Source organism: Trachemys scripta, chromosome 4, assembly GCF_013100865.1.
Source record: "Trachemys scripta elegans isolate TJP31775 chromosome 4, CAS_Tse_1.0, whole genome shotgun sequence".
Classification (NCBI taxonomy): Eukaryota; Metazoa; Chordata; order Testudines; family Emydidae; genus Trachemys; species Trachemys scripta.
Window position 1 is genome coordinate 80,708,940 of NC_048301.1, and position 14,550 is coordinate 80,723,489.

General features: G+C 41.6%; 1 protein-coding gene across 1 annotated transcript in view; it reads left to right on the top strand.

Moving 5' to 3' along the window:
- ABTB2 (ankyrin repeat and BTB domain containing 2) overlaps positions 1-14,550 on the top strand; it is a 193,224-nt gene that overhangs the window by 39,703 nt on the left and 138,971 nt on the right. The window lies entirely within an intron of this gene.

The following is a 14,550-nucleotide window of genomic DNA, read 5'->3' on the forward strand; positions in this document are numbered from 1 at the left end:
TCGGTATTGGCTCAGAAGCTGCTGTTCTGCTGTTTCTTTCTTTCCTTTTTGTTGTTGTTGTTGTTGTTGTACACACACAAAAAACTTTCCAAGAGAAACGGATGTTGAAATGAGAAAGAAGAGTAGTGGTGCTTCATCAGATAACCTATAATTGTGCAAATCTTTGGATTATAAACAAAAATCGATCCCTTGTAGTGTTTGTCCTGGGCACAGCTGTCCCCTTCCACTCCCCTTCCAGTCTTCAGTTCTAGGTTAAGTTACTTAAACAGTAAAAAATTTCCCAGTTGATGCCCTCTCATCTTTTAATTTTCAGATAGATGTTGGTTTGGAGTGGGAGGTTAGTAGTCTGGAAGATCAGAGTGAGAGCTTTGCCTCCCCAGACAAGGATGTATGCTAAGAAGACTTTAAAATCCCAGAATTAAGAGTGCAGCTGGCATTAGGATGCACTTGATGTTCTACTTGGCTTTCTATAGTTTGCTGCCTCAGTCCACTTTTCAAAAAATTGGGATGGCAGTAGCCATTCATTTTTTTTTTTTTTTTTTTTCTCTTTTGTAGAAACTCACATACATTAAGAGAAACGTTTGTTGCTGGCCTGAATCTGGTGCATTTTCTATGTATCCGAGAATCTATTTACCTTCCATACTGGAGAGAGCTCTTCAGATTTTTCACCCACTTCCTCAATCAGAGCTGGCATTTTCCACTCTGATTTTCACATCTTTACTGCCTCCTTTCAAATCAGCTGTTCTTGAACAGAAAACGCACCATCTGTTCCAATAATTGTTTGCTCCAGGCCTTTGAAAATGAGATGTTTCACCTTTACAGCTTTATTCTAAATAACAAAATCAAGGCAGCAATAATAAAATATTTTAAGTAGTCTTAATAGGAAAAACATATTGTCCTCTATTTTAAGTGACCTCTTAACAGGTACCTGTGTACAATAGGCAGTTACTAAGAACCATGTGGTCTGATATGTACTAAGGTTTCAAGCAATAAGCATAGGAAGGAGCATATACTATATAACCAGCATAATTTTGTACCTTAAATAAAACATTGAGGGGTGTAATGTTCCTCAAAAATAAGTTTGGTCTTCCATGTTGTGTAAAAGCTGGTAATTGTCTACAAAGTTGGGTTTGGATATGAATAAAACAGCAGAGTGAAGTCAGTAGGGGTGCAGGAAATTGGACCATCTTGCTCAGAATTGCCCCTCAAAAATGAAGAGGACAACCTGCAAAAGAGGCACTGTCGGCAAGACATAAGGAAACTAAAGGGAACCAGGAATAAAGGATAAAGCTTGGATTTATTGACCCAATAGGGGGCAGGCATGAGCTCTTTAGTGGGGTCCGCACTGGAAAAAAGAGGACTAGCGCTAGCTCTGCCAAATCTGAGGTCTTCCAAAGTGAACGGTCACATTGTTCCAGATGTGATGTTTGCTGCTGAACACATGTTGAATAACTCTCAGCCCCTGTGTCAACTTCAGAGGCTTTGCAGACCACCCAATGTTTGCCCATGGTGTTTGGATCTGAAGAGAAGAGTTAGAGGTATACCCAGTTATAGGCACGGCAAACCATGGCCAAGACTTAGAAATTACATGGTGGTCAGGAACTTCTAGATCTGTTGTGCAAGAACAGGAGGCTACATTTGGGAACAAATATATTCCCAGGGATATGTGGAAGAAGGAAAGGTAGCATAATAGATATCATCTTTCCCGCTAGCTGGATGGCAGGTGAGGATGTGGTTTGAGAGAGGCTGGGTGTGACGTTGTGCAGTCTATATGGTTTTATAAAAAACTTGATAATAAGTCAATATAATGTAACTGAGATAGTTTTAGAGAAAATACGGTAATAAGTGAATGTAAGTAACTGGGATATGCCTCATGCAAAAGGTCTCTTGTAAGGTATCATTCCAAAGCTTATAATCTACTGAATGTGATCATCTGATTTGTATAAATGTACCACTCTTGTATCTAAAACTAGAAATATAAAATGTAACTCTGAGGGCCTATTGTAATTGTGTAAAGTGTGGACCATTAATGATGGTTTGGAATCTTGATGACTCCCATTGTCTGCAGATGGCTGTATTTACCTGTGAGTCTTCCTGTATATGTGTGTGCTGGCAAGTGAGTAATGAAGTCTTGCAGTGACATGTGATCATGTCACCTGAACTGGAATCCATCTTTAACCTGGTGCTTTTCCAGTGAGGGTGGGTGGAAACCCAGAGAGACAAAGAGTTCCCGCCTTATGCAAAAGATATATAAAGGGGGGAAGAGAACAGAGAAAGGGAGGAGCCATTATGAAGAATCCCCTAGCTACCACCTGAGCTGCAACAAGAGCTGTACCAGGGGAAAGGATTGTGCCCAGGCCTGGAAGATGTCCAGTCTGAGAAAAACTTAATCTCACCCTCAGAGAGGCTTCAGTATCTGTATTTAGTTTGATTAGGCATAGATTTGCGCATTTTATTTTATTTTGCTTGGTGACTTACTTTGTTCTGTCTGTTACTACTTTGAACCACTTAAATCCTACTGTCTGTATTTAATAAAATCACTTTTTATTTAGTAATTTACTCAGAGTATGTATTAATACCTGGGGGAGCAAACAACTGTGCATATCTCTCTATCAGTGTTATAGAGGGCGAACAATTTATGAGTTTGCCCTGCATAAGCTTTATGCAGGGTAAAACGGATTTATCTGGGTTTAGACCCCATTGGGAGTTGGGCATCTGAGTGCTAAAGACAAGCACGCTACTGCGAGCTGTTTTCAGGTAAACTTGCAGCTTTGGGACAAGTGATTCAGACCCTGGGTCTGTGTCTGGAGCCAGACGGGAGTGTCTGGCTCAGCAAGACAGGGTGCTGGAGTCCTGAGCTGGCAGGGAAAACAGGAGCAGGGGTAGTCTTTGCACATCGGGTGGCAGCTCCCAAGGGGGTTTCTGTGATCCAACCCGTCACACTGGGTGTGGGGAAATAAAAAGTGAATATAAGTGATTGGGGTGTGGTGCTGCCTGTAGAGGGGAGACGGGCCTTTTTGTGTGAGGGCTCTGTCTGCCGGTTAAAAGACTGCCGGCAGCCAGAGCCCTATCTATTTAATTTGGATAACCCTGATGTTACATTATAATCATACCCATTGTACAGATGTGGTGCAGGGAGTTTAGCTGGCCTGCCCAAGACCACAATTCACACCAGTGGCAGAACCAGGATTAAAATTTGGGAGTCCTGACTTCCAGAAGTTTTTGTTTTTATTATCCTTGTTTTGTGAAAAACAGAATAAGAGATAATAGTTTTACCCATGTTGCCACCTAACAGTAAGGATAGTTGTCCTGTCAAAGATCCTTCTCCTCCTAGATCTCCAGGTCTGGAATAAATACCCCTTTATGTCATATCAGATCTTCAGTATTGTCAAATATAAAAAGCTAATTCACTTAGGGGAGTTCCACTCCATTCACTTCAGGGGAATTCTATCAGAGATGAATTTAGCACAAAATGACTGGGAATATTTCTCACCACCCACTTACCCACATTTGAGCAACATTTCCATGGTAGTATTATTACAAACCACCACACATACTCATTACACAAAACATGTTCATTCAGTTCACCACAGATCCCATCCAGCCACGACCTACGCATAATCCATCCTGTGACAAATGATTGCTCAGCCCAATGGCAAGCTGTCATCTCTGACTTCTGTTTTGATGGTAAACCAAGGTAGCTTCCTTATTGTGAATTATGGGAAAGTCTCTCTCTCTCTGATGCAGGGGATATTCTTTATTTATTTTTGGACTTTGTGGTTGGTATCACATTGCGATTACTCTGAATATTGTGAATGCCAAGAAACCTTCCACCCTCTTCTCCTTCTGCTATACAGTAAAGTAGGATTAGGCCACACTACATTTGTAATGATCATTAAAGCTTTGTGGGTGCATAATAAGAGGTGGAGAACTTTCTGTGAATAAGTTGACACACATCCAAAGTTTTTTAGTGCATTGCTTTAATTTCACACCCTGCTTGCACAGTATTCCAGAAAGCACCCAAGCCAGGAATTGTAAAGGTGGTTGTTATATAATAATTTGCAATTACAAGGCGTCTTCTGTCTAAGGATCTGAAAGTGCTTTACAAATATAATTAAACCTCACTATTCCACTGCAAGGAAGATAAATATAATTATATCTAGTATACAGATAGGTGAAGTGACTTGTTGAAAGTCACATAATACTTCAATGGCAGAGCTGGGGAAATAAAAAATATAGCTCCTTTGTGCTGCTGCTGAACGGGTAGCTGAGGATTCCCCTAATATCAGGGAATTGTTTCTGGTGTACAGCCACCGTAACTCTATGCCATTCCCCTCCAGTGCCAGCAATCTCTGGCAAGCATAATGGCCTGTAGGGAGCTGTTATAAGCCAGCAAACTATAAGCAGCCTCCAGGCTGCTATAAGTTATGTCAGGGACCAAAGCATCTCCAGCAGCCCTGGAAATTGGGGTAGTGCAATAAGTTAAAGTAATCTTTGACCCTCACTCCTTTCCTTGATTGCACTAAGTAGAGCTCTGATGCAGCTGAGGATCTGGCTGAGTCCTGGCTCAGGAGTCCAGAGTTCTAGTCTTCTGCTTTAACCACTAGACATGCTTCCTACCTTACTGAAGTCTAGTTGTTTTGCTGTGCATTTGAGATTCATGTTCACATTTCTTTTTAAGTTCCTGCCTGTTAGAACTTTCTAAACTTAGAATAAACAGCAAAGAAAAAAAAAGAGCTTTTCTTCAAATCCATTAAAGAAGCATGTTCATGAAATGCGGAAAGCTTTGAACTTTGTTTTCTCCAGGCAGAATTACCTGCTGCTAGATTGCACATTCGATATAAATATCTGACTATCCATAGTATCACCCAGCCACTTAAGAGGTTAATAATAATCTTTGGTGTATGTGGAGTTCTAATGAACAGTGTGTACTTCCCTCACAGTAGTTCTTCATTCCATTGGCTTACACTGGGCATCATATTAGGAGATTTCAGAGGAAATATTGCAGTTCTGAAGGAAAGATGTTCGGTACTGTTATACTCGGGGGCCCAATCAAACACTCATTAAAGACAATGAAAGGACCCCCCTAGGGTGTTGCACTAGGTCCGAAATAATTATGTGCTATTGAGGAGGAGCACCTGATAGTGCTATTGGATATGTATTTTTTTTCCTCCCAGACACACGGTAGAGGAGAACAATTTTATGATATTTTTTCAAACTCTCTAGGGCAGGGACTGTGTTTAAACTGTTTGTACAGCCTGTAGCAAAATGGGGCCCTACTCCTCCTGATTGGGGCCTCTGAGTACTAGCCATCCAATCTCGGGAAGCAGAAACAATACCTTGTCAGTTACAGCAGTGGCTCTCAACCTTTCCAGACGACTGTACCTCTTTCAGGAGTCTGATTTGTCTTGCGTACCCCAAGTTTCACCTCACTTAAAAACTCCTTGCTTACAAAATCAGACATAAAAATACAAGTGTCACAGCACACTAGTACTGAAAAACTGCTTGCTTACTTTTCCATATTTACCATATAATTATAAAATAAATCAATTGGAATATAAATATTGTACTTGCATGTCAGTGTGTAGAAGAATATAGAGCAGTATAAACAAGTCGTATGAAATTTTAGTTTGTACTGACTTTGCTAGTGCTTTTTATGTAGCCTGTTTTAAAACTAGCCAAATATCTAGATGAGCTGATGTACCCCCCCGGAAGACCTCTTCATACCCCTAGGGGAACGAGTACCCCTGGTTGAGAGCCACTGATTTACAGGACCACCCACACAATTGCAGATAGTCAAAGTGAGCCATTTACTGGTAGTCCAAAAATGATTAGTTCAAACTATTTGAGGAATACTTACAAATAATGATTATACACGAGGGAAGTCAGGATCATTATCTTTTTTAAGTTAGTAAATAGTTAACAGAGTTTGGCTCATTCTGTAAGGAGGCATCAGTTTTCCAGCTCAGATTGTCTTCCTGAAATCTCTTCAGTTGTGTTAGAAGGGATAGTCTCTGTTGTAAATGCAGTCCACAGATTGAGGTTTGTGCTTTGCTGAACATGTGGGGCATTAACCATGCAGTTCAAATGAATGTTTGTTTGCTGGAGCTACTCTGCTTAAAGCCCCTTGCAATGAACTGAGTAGAAAGGTTTTGGTCCTGCTAGGTGCTGAGCCGAGGAGTGCAGGAGATGCTTGGCACCTTCCAGCCAGGATCAAACCCTATGTTCCCCCCCCCCCAGTATTTATATGAATTGGTGGTAAAATTCCTTTCACAGATGAAAGTGGAATCTCAATGACTTTCCATTAAGATTTTCCCAAAATGAAAATTCTCCAAGTTTTACTGCCCCAGTAGTAAATTCTGTACCTTATATCAAGTGTGTAGGGCTGTATCTATTTCCTGTATTCTCTGTGCCGGGGCGGTGGGGGATGCATGTGTGGGGATAGCATAAAGACCTCACTGTTCTCTCACTCGGAAAGCTTTGCCAAAAAAAGAAAGTGTCAAGACATGGAACTGAGTCTTTGCAGCGTTTATGGATCCTTGTAGGGTTGAACACAATTTAGCATTTTGTTAAATTAGAACTGTTTTAGTTGCTGTATATTAAGGTGAAGAAAGACTCAGTCATTAATAGCTGGCTAAAACATGCATTTCACTATTATTTTTTAACCCAAAGAAATGTTTAAGCTTAGCTGATTCTAGCTTTCATATTCATGGTAGTGCTTCTATGTTTAAATCTGCCCAGCTACAGAGCATAGGTGTAAGACAAACAATTGCTTTTCCTCACATTCAGAGAAGAGACAGGCTCAGACTTAATAAAAATGGCCCAGATTTTTATATGAGTTAACCAGAATCTGGACCAGCATACCTTATTTCCAGTGAAACCTGTTTAAGCAACCACCCCAGAAACCAGTTAAAAAACAGTTGCCTTGCAAAGTTGGCTATTTATCTAACGATCCAGCTAAATTGTATTGGAAACGTTAGGGACAGGGAAACTGTAATGTGATATAAAAACTATTCCAACCACTGCATCTAATTACAAAGCAAACTTAGTTGTTAGAAGTGTCTGAAATATGATTTTAGAAAGGATAATTAAAAGCAAATGGGAAGCTGCCATCTCTATAGGCCCGTGAGGCGGATAAGGGTAAACAAGAGCAGTTCCTCTTAGGGCACATCTACACTTAAAACTCTGCACTGGCACAGCTGAACCGATGCAGCTGTGCCACTGTAGCGCTTTATTGAAGATGCTCTACGCTGACAGGAGAGAGCTTCTCTCATTGGTGTAGTTAATCTGCCTTCCCAAGAGGCGGTTGCTATGTCAGTGGGGGAAAGCTCTCCGGTCAACATAGCATTGTCTACATGGGGCGGGGGGTGTTTGGTTGATATAAGTATGTCTCTCAGGGATGTGGATTTTGCATATTCCCAGAGTGATGTAGTTATACTGATATATGTTTGTACCAAATCTTAGGAACTATTGGAAATCAGAGTTTACCTTGAAACACCATTTTCTTGCTTTTAAAAAGTTAATTTAGTAGTTGTTTTAGCCAACTTAAGCTAACAAAAACATTTTAAAATACAGAATTTACATTAAAAGTTTTGAAGCTCTCTGAATTCCACTAGTTTCTGATGGGGCCTGAATTTTCAGTCCTAATCTACTGCATGATACTGCACCTCCTGTAGGGAAGTATGATGTTGTATCGTGAAAATGGCTGCCTCCAGTAGGAGACCAAAATGAACCCTGTCATAGTGGAGTAGGTATTGTAGGAGGGGCACATAAAACATTTGTTGTCTCTGGATGGGGCACAGGTGCAGATTCATGTTTTGGTTTTGGTCGTCTGGTGGGTGTACTCAGTCAAACAAACTGTCACTAGCCCATAAGCAATAATAGAGGTTAACTAAAAAGATCAGCTTTATCTGAGTTTCATCTTCACCACTGGGGAGTTGGAAAGCCTGTGGATCAAATTCACACCTGGTATATGTGGCTGCTTACATCAGTGCTGAATTTGGCCCTGTATCTTGCAAGTGTGGTCCTATTTTGAAAAGTGGCTCTGGGAAAATGACATTATGGGTCTCCCTGATTATGAAGTCCTAACAATGCACATATCCTATATGGTCAATTTATCAATAAAAATGTGTTTTTTGTTTTTTTTCTAACTGGTGTGCCTACAAATACAGTCTTGACTCTGAGAACCAAGCTGGGCTCATTCCTTCCCAAATGTCATCACCGGTAGTCAACGTCCTGCAGTGCAAAATTATGCCTTCAGAAACACCTTCAATGTGTAACCTCTTTGTTTTCCAGTTATACTTTCAGTGAAACCTGTGCACTACCAATGCAGTCAGTACATTTGTTCACATGGAACTTGATAAACAGCAATACTATTGATGATGCACAAGGAGAAACAGAATCTAGCTCATTTTTTTCTCTTAAGCCTGATATACACTTGAGAGTTTTATTATAACTATTTTGATTAGAGGTGAATCTTTTACTGATATAGTTATACTGGTAAAGCTCTACTTTGTATGCGAGTATATGGAAATAAAGATGATTTATACAAGCATAGCTATTCCCCTTCTCATATAGGAATAGCTATACTGGTATAAAGCGCCTTTTTACTGGTAAAACTGCATATACTGTCTATCAGTATCATTAAAGTAGTGCAACTTTCTAGTGTAAGACCTGCCCTTAACTATGTTGGCTCCTATAGCGTTAACAGGTATGAAAAGCAGGAAAAAGCAATTTTTTTGTCTCTGTGTTCAGCAAATCTGACTCTGAATACACCCAGGGCAGCAGGGAGCAGAGCTGTGGTGTAATAAGTTACCATATTTATCCAGTCAGTTTTCAAAGTAGAAACACACTGTTTAAAAATTGAAACCCAAGAGGTCAGAAACTACTTGAACCAAAACTGACTAAGATGTTTGCAAAATCCCTGGTGAACGGTAACCATTAACTTTCACCAGGGGTGAAAGTAGAAATAGGGACTTACTGGTATGGGGCTGGGTTGGGGCCGGCTCTGGTCCCCGGAAGGAGCGGGAATGGGTGGGGGTCAGAGCCAGCCCCAGCCACTACTGGGAGCCCCAGGCCCTTTAAATTGCTGCTGGGGGAAGCCGGGCTGCCCCAGTACGGGGCACCAGCGCGTACCAGCTTACTTTCACCTCTGACTTTCACACTAGTCCAGTTCTCATCAACTTTTAATTGCTCTTCTTTTGCGTGAAATGTTTATCAAGAGATAGTGGAGCAAATTCATTCCTGCCACAACTCCAAGGGAGTTAAGAGAAATTAATCTGGTCAGAATGTTCTTGATACAGCCACATTAAGAAAACTTTTAAAACAAACAATACAACTTCATTTTTGATTGATTTTATTCAGTTGATTATTAAAGGCACCTGTTGCTATAGCAGCTCCAGGAGGTGCTTTAATTACAAAATTTGGACAAATATATCCGTTACATAGGCTGCTGACAAAAAGTGGGGCCATGAATGCTAAATCACCACTACCATAAGTACTGCTGGCAAAAATTAATAGACATAATATGAAATTCTTCAAAATCAACAGCAACAAACTCTTGAGGTTCAAGTTGTCAAAAAGCAGTCTCTAATAAATGGGCTCCTTGTGGCTAAAAACAATTGATTTCCCGCCCCCCACAAAGTAATAGTAAGATTGTGGTATTCCAGTTGTCCTTCTTCCCAGACCATACAGACAGCCTTTCCCTTGTAGATCTGAAATGTAATTCCAGTATATCAGAATGGAGCAATTGTGGTAGCACAATAATTAGCAACTTAAAGCACCACTTGCTCCTGGGAGAGCTGAGTGCCAGTGTGTGTTGCAGGTACTGGTCCTATCAAAGATCACCTTTAGCAGTACTGAGCACTCCTCAAGTGGTAATTGCATCTAAAATAGATGCTGAATTTCCATTATCATCAGATATGTTTTCAAAATGGATATATACTCCAAACACACTTATTTTTACCAGGAGCATAGGAAGGGAAGGGAAGAGGTTTATCATTTGAGAGATCACTAAATTCTCTCTCTCGACTTTGGAATACACCCAGGGCGTATGTTTGACAGACCACCTTTAAGTGTCTGGAAGGCATTTTGTTCTCTGACACCACAGGGGAATGTGGATTTGATGACATTTCTGTCGTGAACGCTCCCTTGTCTTGAAAAATGTGGGGGGGTTTCTGTTTTTGTTTTTTAAATAATCACTATTGAGAAAAAAGTTTATTTTTTTTCCCTTTGCTAAATAGTACATGTGGCATTATGCCTTCTTCTTCCTCCTATTCTTTCCTTAAGTACATTGCACATCTGCAGCATCTCCCATCCGAGGATCTTGAGAACTTTACAGACATTAAAGAATTAAGCTTCTCAGCAACCCCATGACATGTGGAAAATGAGGCACTAAGTCTGAGGTTAATTTGATTGTCCAAGGTAATACGGCAAATCCACAATAGACCTAGAAACAGAACCCAGGTCTCCCGTCTCCAAGACATGACATTTAATCACAAAACTATGCTTTCTGTCACGTTGTTTGTTACCCTCCTGGAACCATGGTGGCAGGAAGATAGCAGGTAGGTCTGGCAACTTCAGCTCATCATTTCTCTAGAGGGACTCTTTATTTTCATTTTTTATCTCTTCCTGTGCTGCACTTCTATCTTGGCTAAAAATTCTTAGATGAAACCGAGGCATGCATTTTTACAAGGCTTTCTAGATGTTTTGGTATATATTAATTTTTTAGGCTACAGATGATAACTCTCAATAATTCTCTGTTTGGCACAGGGAAAGCTTCTCTCTTGTTTTTAATTATATAGCTACAACCAGTTACAAAGGCCATTGGAAGAGCATGCATATGATGGTGATGCTTGACTCACATGAGAGATTACCAGGACTGGTGGCTTAACATGCCTCACTATTCACCAATTCCTAGTGATAAATTTTTTCTTCTTTATTCACTTGCACTGAATGTTGTTTATAGATTTGGGGCTGCTGATTTTTAAATTGATACATTATCCACAGCATTTCTGTGTCTAGAAGGAACCACAAATGGACCATCTAGTCTATCCATGTGCATAATATCAATGTCATTAGTACATCAGTTTATCCAGGATGGTTTGTCCCAAGTGCAGATGTGTTGAGTTTTTCTTAATCAACACTTGTAAAATCCTTTGCAGTCTTCATCTGAAAAGCACTATGTAAATGCAAAATATTATTATACCACTCACAAATTAAATGTGGTGCATTTTATAATATTATAAACACATGGCCTGTTACCTATTATTCCCCACTGTTTCATTTTTCTTTTAAGATTCAAATATCCTCTGTGTATTGTCTGCTAAACTTCCTAGCAAGAGTTCTGCTTTTGCTGAATCCTATATTTCAAAAGATTAAAACAAGAAGAGAGTATAATGACAAAGTCACATAGTGACTTTCATCCAAAAAACACTTGTTCCTGAAATGTGGCCACCTCTGGGGTGGAACATGACAGTTGTTTCACAGCACAGGGTGACACAACACAACAGCTTAGGAAAGGAAGTAAAGAATAGTGCTGTAGCCAATTGAAGTCAAAGGGTAGAGTTTGTAAGTACACTGAATGTAATTATAAAAATTAGCTAATCCTGCAAAAAATGCCATGGAACCTTTAGTGACCACAGATGGTCAAGGCCTGCGTTTGAAACCTCATTTAGAAATCGTTTTTTATTGAACAGGCCTTAGAGTTTCTATAGTAACTCTCATACCTATAAAGGGAAGAGTAACAGCCCTCCTGTGTACAAAACTATAAAATCCCTCCTGGCCAGAAACACCAAAATCCTTTTACCTGTAAAGGGTTAAGAAGCTCAGGTAACCTGGCTGACACCTGACCCAAAGGACCAATAAGGGGACAAGATACTTTCAAATCTTGGGAGGGGGGGGGAGGCTTTTGTTTGTGCTCTTTGTTTTGGGGGGTTGTTCGCTCTTGGGACTAAGAGGGACAGGACATCAATCCATGCTCTCCAAATCCTTCTGAACAAGTCTCTCATATTTCAAACTTGTAAGTAACAGCCAGGCCAGGCATGTTAGGTTTATCTTTGTTTTCTCAACTTGTAAATGTTCCTTTTGCTAGAGGGTTTACCTCTGTTTGCTGTAACTTTGAACCTAAGGCTAGAGGGGGTTCCTCTGGGCTCTTTGAATCTGATTACCCTGTAAAGTTATTTTCATCCTGATTTTACAGAGATGATTTTTACCTTTCTTTCTTTAATTAAAAGCCTTCTTTTTAAGAACCTGATTGATTATTCCTTGTTTTAAGATCCAAGGGGGTTGGATCTGGACTCACCAGGAATTGGTGGGGGGAAAGGAGGGGGAATGGTTAATTTCTCCTTGGTTTAAGATCCAAGGGTTTGGATCAGTGTTCACCAGGAAATTGGTGAAAAAGTCTCTCAAGGCTACCCAGGGAAGGGTTATAGTACCTGGGAGGGAGATATTCTGAGTGGGGAGGTAGACAGTGTTTCCCAAATGACTCATAAATAATTTGGGTGGTGGCAGCAAAACCAAATCTAAGCTGGTAGTTAAGCTTAGAGGTTCTCATGCAGGTCCCCACATCTGTCCCCTAGAGTTCAGAGTGGGGAAGGAACCTTGACAGTAACCATTGTAGTTCTAACACAGATGAAGGTCACATTTACTAGATAGAAAGTGAATATGAAATAACAGAGAGGGGTAAATATTTAGGGGCATATTCTTATCTTGATGAGTAGAGATTTACATGCTGAACTCACACCACAAAGAAAGACCATACCGTTTCACGGTTAATCTTCAGCTTTATTTATTTTTTTTTCTATTGGGATCCAGGATGTGGGTGGGCAAAGCCCCCCCACTATTAAAGGATCCCCCCCAGCCTAAGGGGGGGTCCAGAGGACCTGGAGACCAAAAAATTACGAGGGACAACTAATAAAAAGAACAGGGACAGGAGTGCAGTCAAAGGGTCAAACGAAGTGAACCAGACGGGGACACTGAGCAGAGAACCCCGGACAGCACCCACTGCTCCTCAAAGGCGTCAAGGGAGTCAGTGGACGCCGCCCAGAGGAACTCTGCCTGGATACGTGAACGAACAGAGGACCGGAAATAGGCCCCACAGTCACAGGAGACTCCATCGGCCAACCTCCTCTCCCTGGTTTTATAAATGGTCAGTTTCTCTAGGGCCAGGAGGAGTTTGAACAGGAGGTCCTGTGACTTTGTGGGGCGACAGATAGGGAGTGCATAAATAAAAAGGTGAGGAGAAAAGTGCAACCAAAATCTTAACAAAATATCCCTGAGGAGCGGGAATAGGGGCTGCAGCCTGGCGCACTCCAGGTAAACATGTGCCAGGGTCTCCCTCACGCCGCAGAAGGGGCAGGTGTCTGGGATGGGGTAAACGGGGTAAACCGCGCCAAGTACACATCCGTGCTCATGGCTCCATGAAGGAGCCGCCAACTGATGTCCCTGGTGGGCTTCGGGATCAGAGTAGAATAAAGGCTGGCCCACCGGGGCTCCTCACCCTCCAGAGGTGGCAGAAGGTCCCGCCACTTCGTATTGGGGCGGGACGCGAGGGTGAGGACATGAAGAACATGGAGCACGAGCGTGTATAGATGTTTCCTTGGCGCGGTCCGGAACAGAACGGGCTGCAAATTGTGCAGCTGGCTCATGGCGAAGGGATTGGGGGATGGGGGGCGCGTGCGGTTGGGTCCACGGGGCAGGGGCCCGATGAAAAAAGTCTGGAGGGCTCGGAGTGGAGGGTGGGCGGGGCGTTTCCTCTCGCAGGACCCGGTCGAGAGAGTCCCGAGCAGCTTTATTAAGGGGCAGATAGTTAAAACCTAGTGAGCCAAGAAGAAAATGGAAATAGGTTCTTGGTTTGGTGGCTGTGAAGATCACATTTGAACGGAAGGAAGAAGAGAGTACCATCCCCTAACGTTTTGAATTAGAATGCAGCTTTGGTGGGGCATTTTTTTTTATCAGTTTTTTCCCCAAGGAACATTCCCAACCAAATTCCTGTCTATCAGGGTGCAGTTTCCAAAGGACACTACATGTGTGAATATGCTAAGGTTCTTCTGTTTAATCTAATAAATATGTGGGAAGTAAGGCAGGTTTCAGAAGGCCCCCTAGAGTCAGACAATTATGTAAAAGCTTTATTGTTAATAGGTAGACACTTCTGCCAAACGGTCAGGTGGTAACGATTAGCCTGGCTTTACTACCACTTCATGGTGTTGCTATTGCGATGTTGTGAAAGGATTTGTCAGCACTAAGGATAGAATGTAATGTGTCCCCTTCCTCTCAGGCCCTTCCGTTTTCACCTCTTCTCATTTATCCCTGAAAATAACTGAACAAGCAAAACAGACCTTAACAGAACTGATGGAAGAGGTGGTATTAAATAAATTAATGGAGATATCCTATCTCCTTGAACTGGAAGGGACCTTGCAAGGTCATCAAGTCTAGCCCCCTGCCTTCACTAGAAGGACCAAGTGCTGATTTTGCCCCAGATCCCTAAAAGTGGCCCCCTCAGGGATTGAACTCACAACCCTGGGTTTAGCAGGCAAATGCTCAAACCACTGA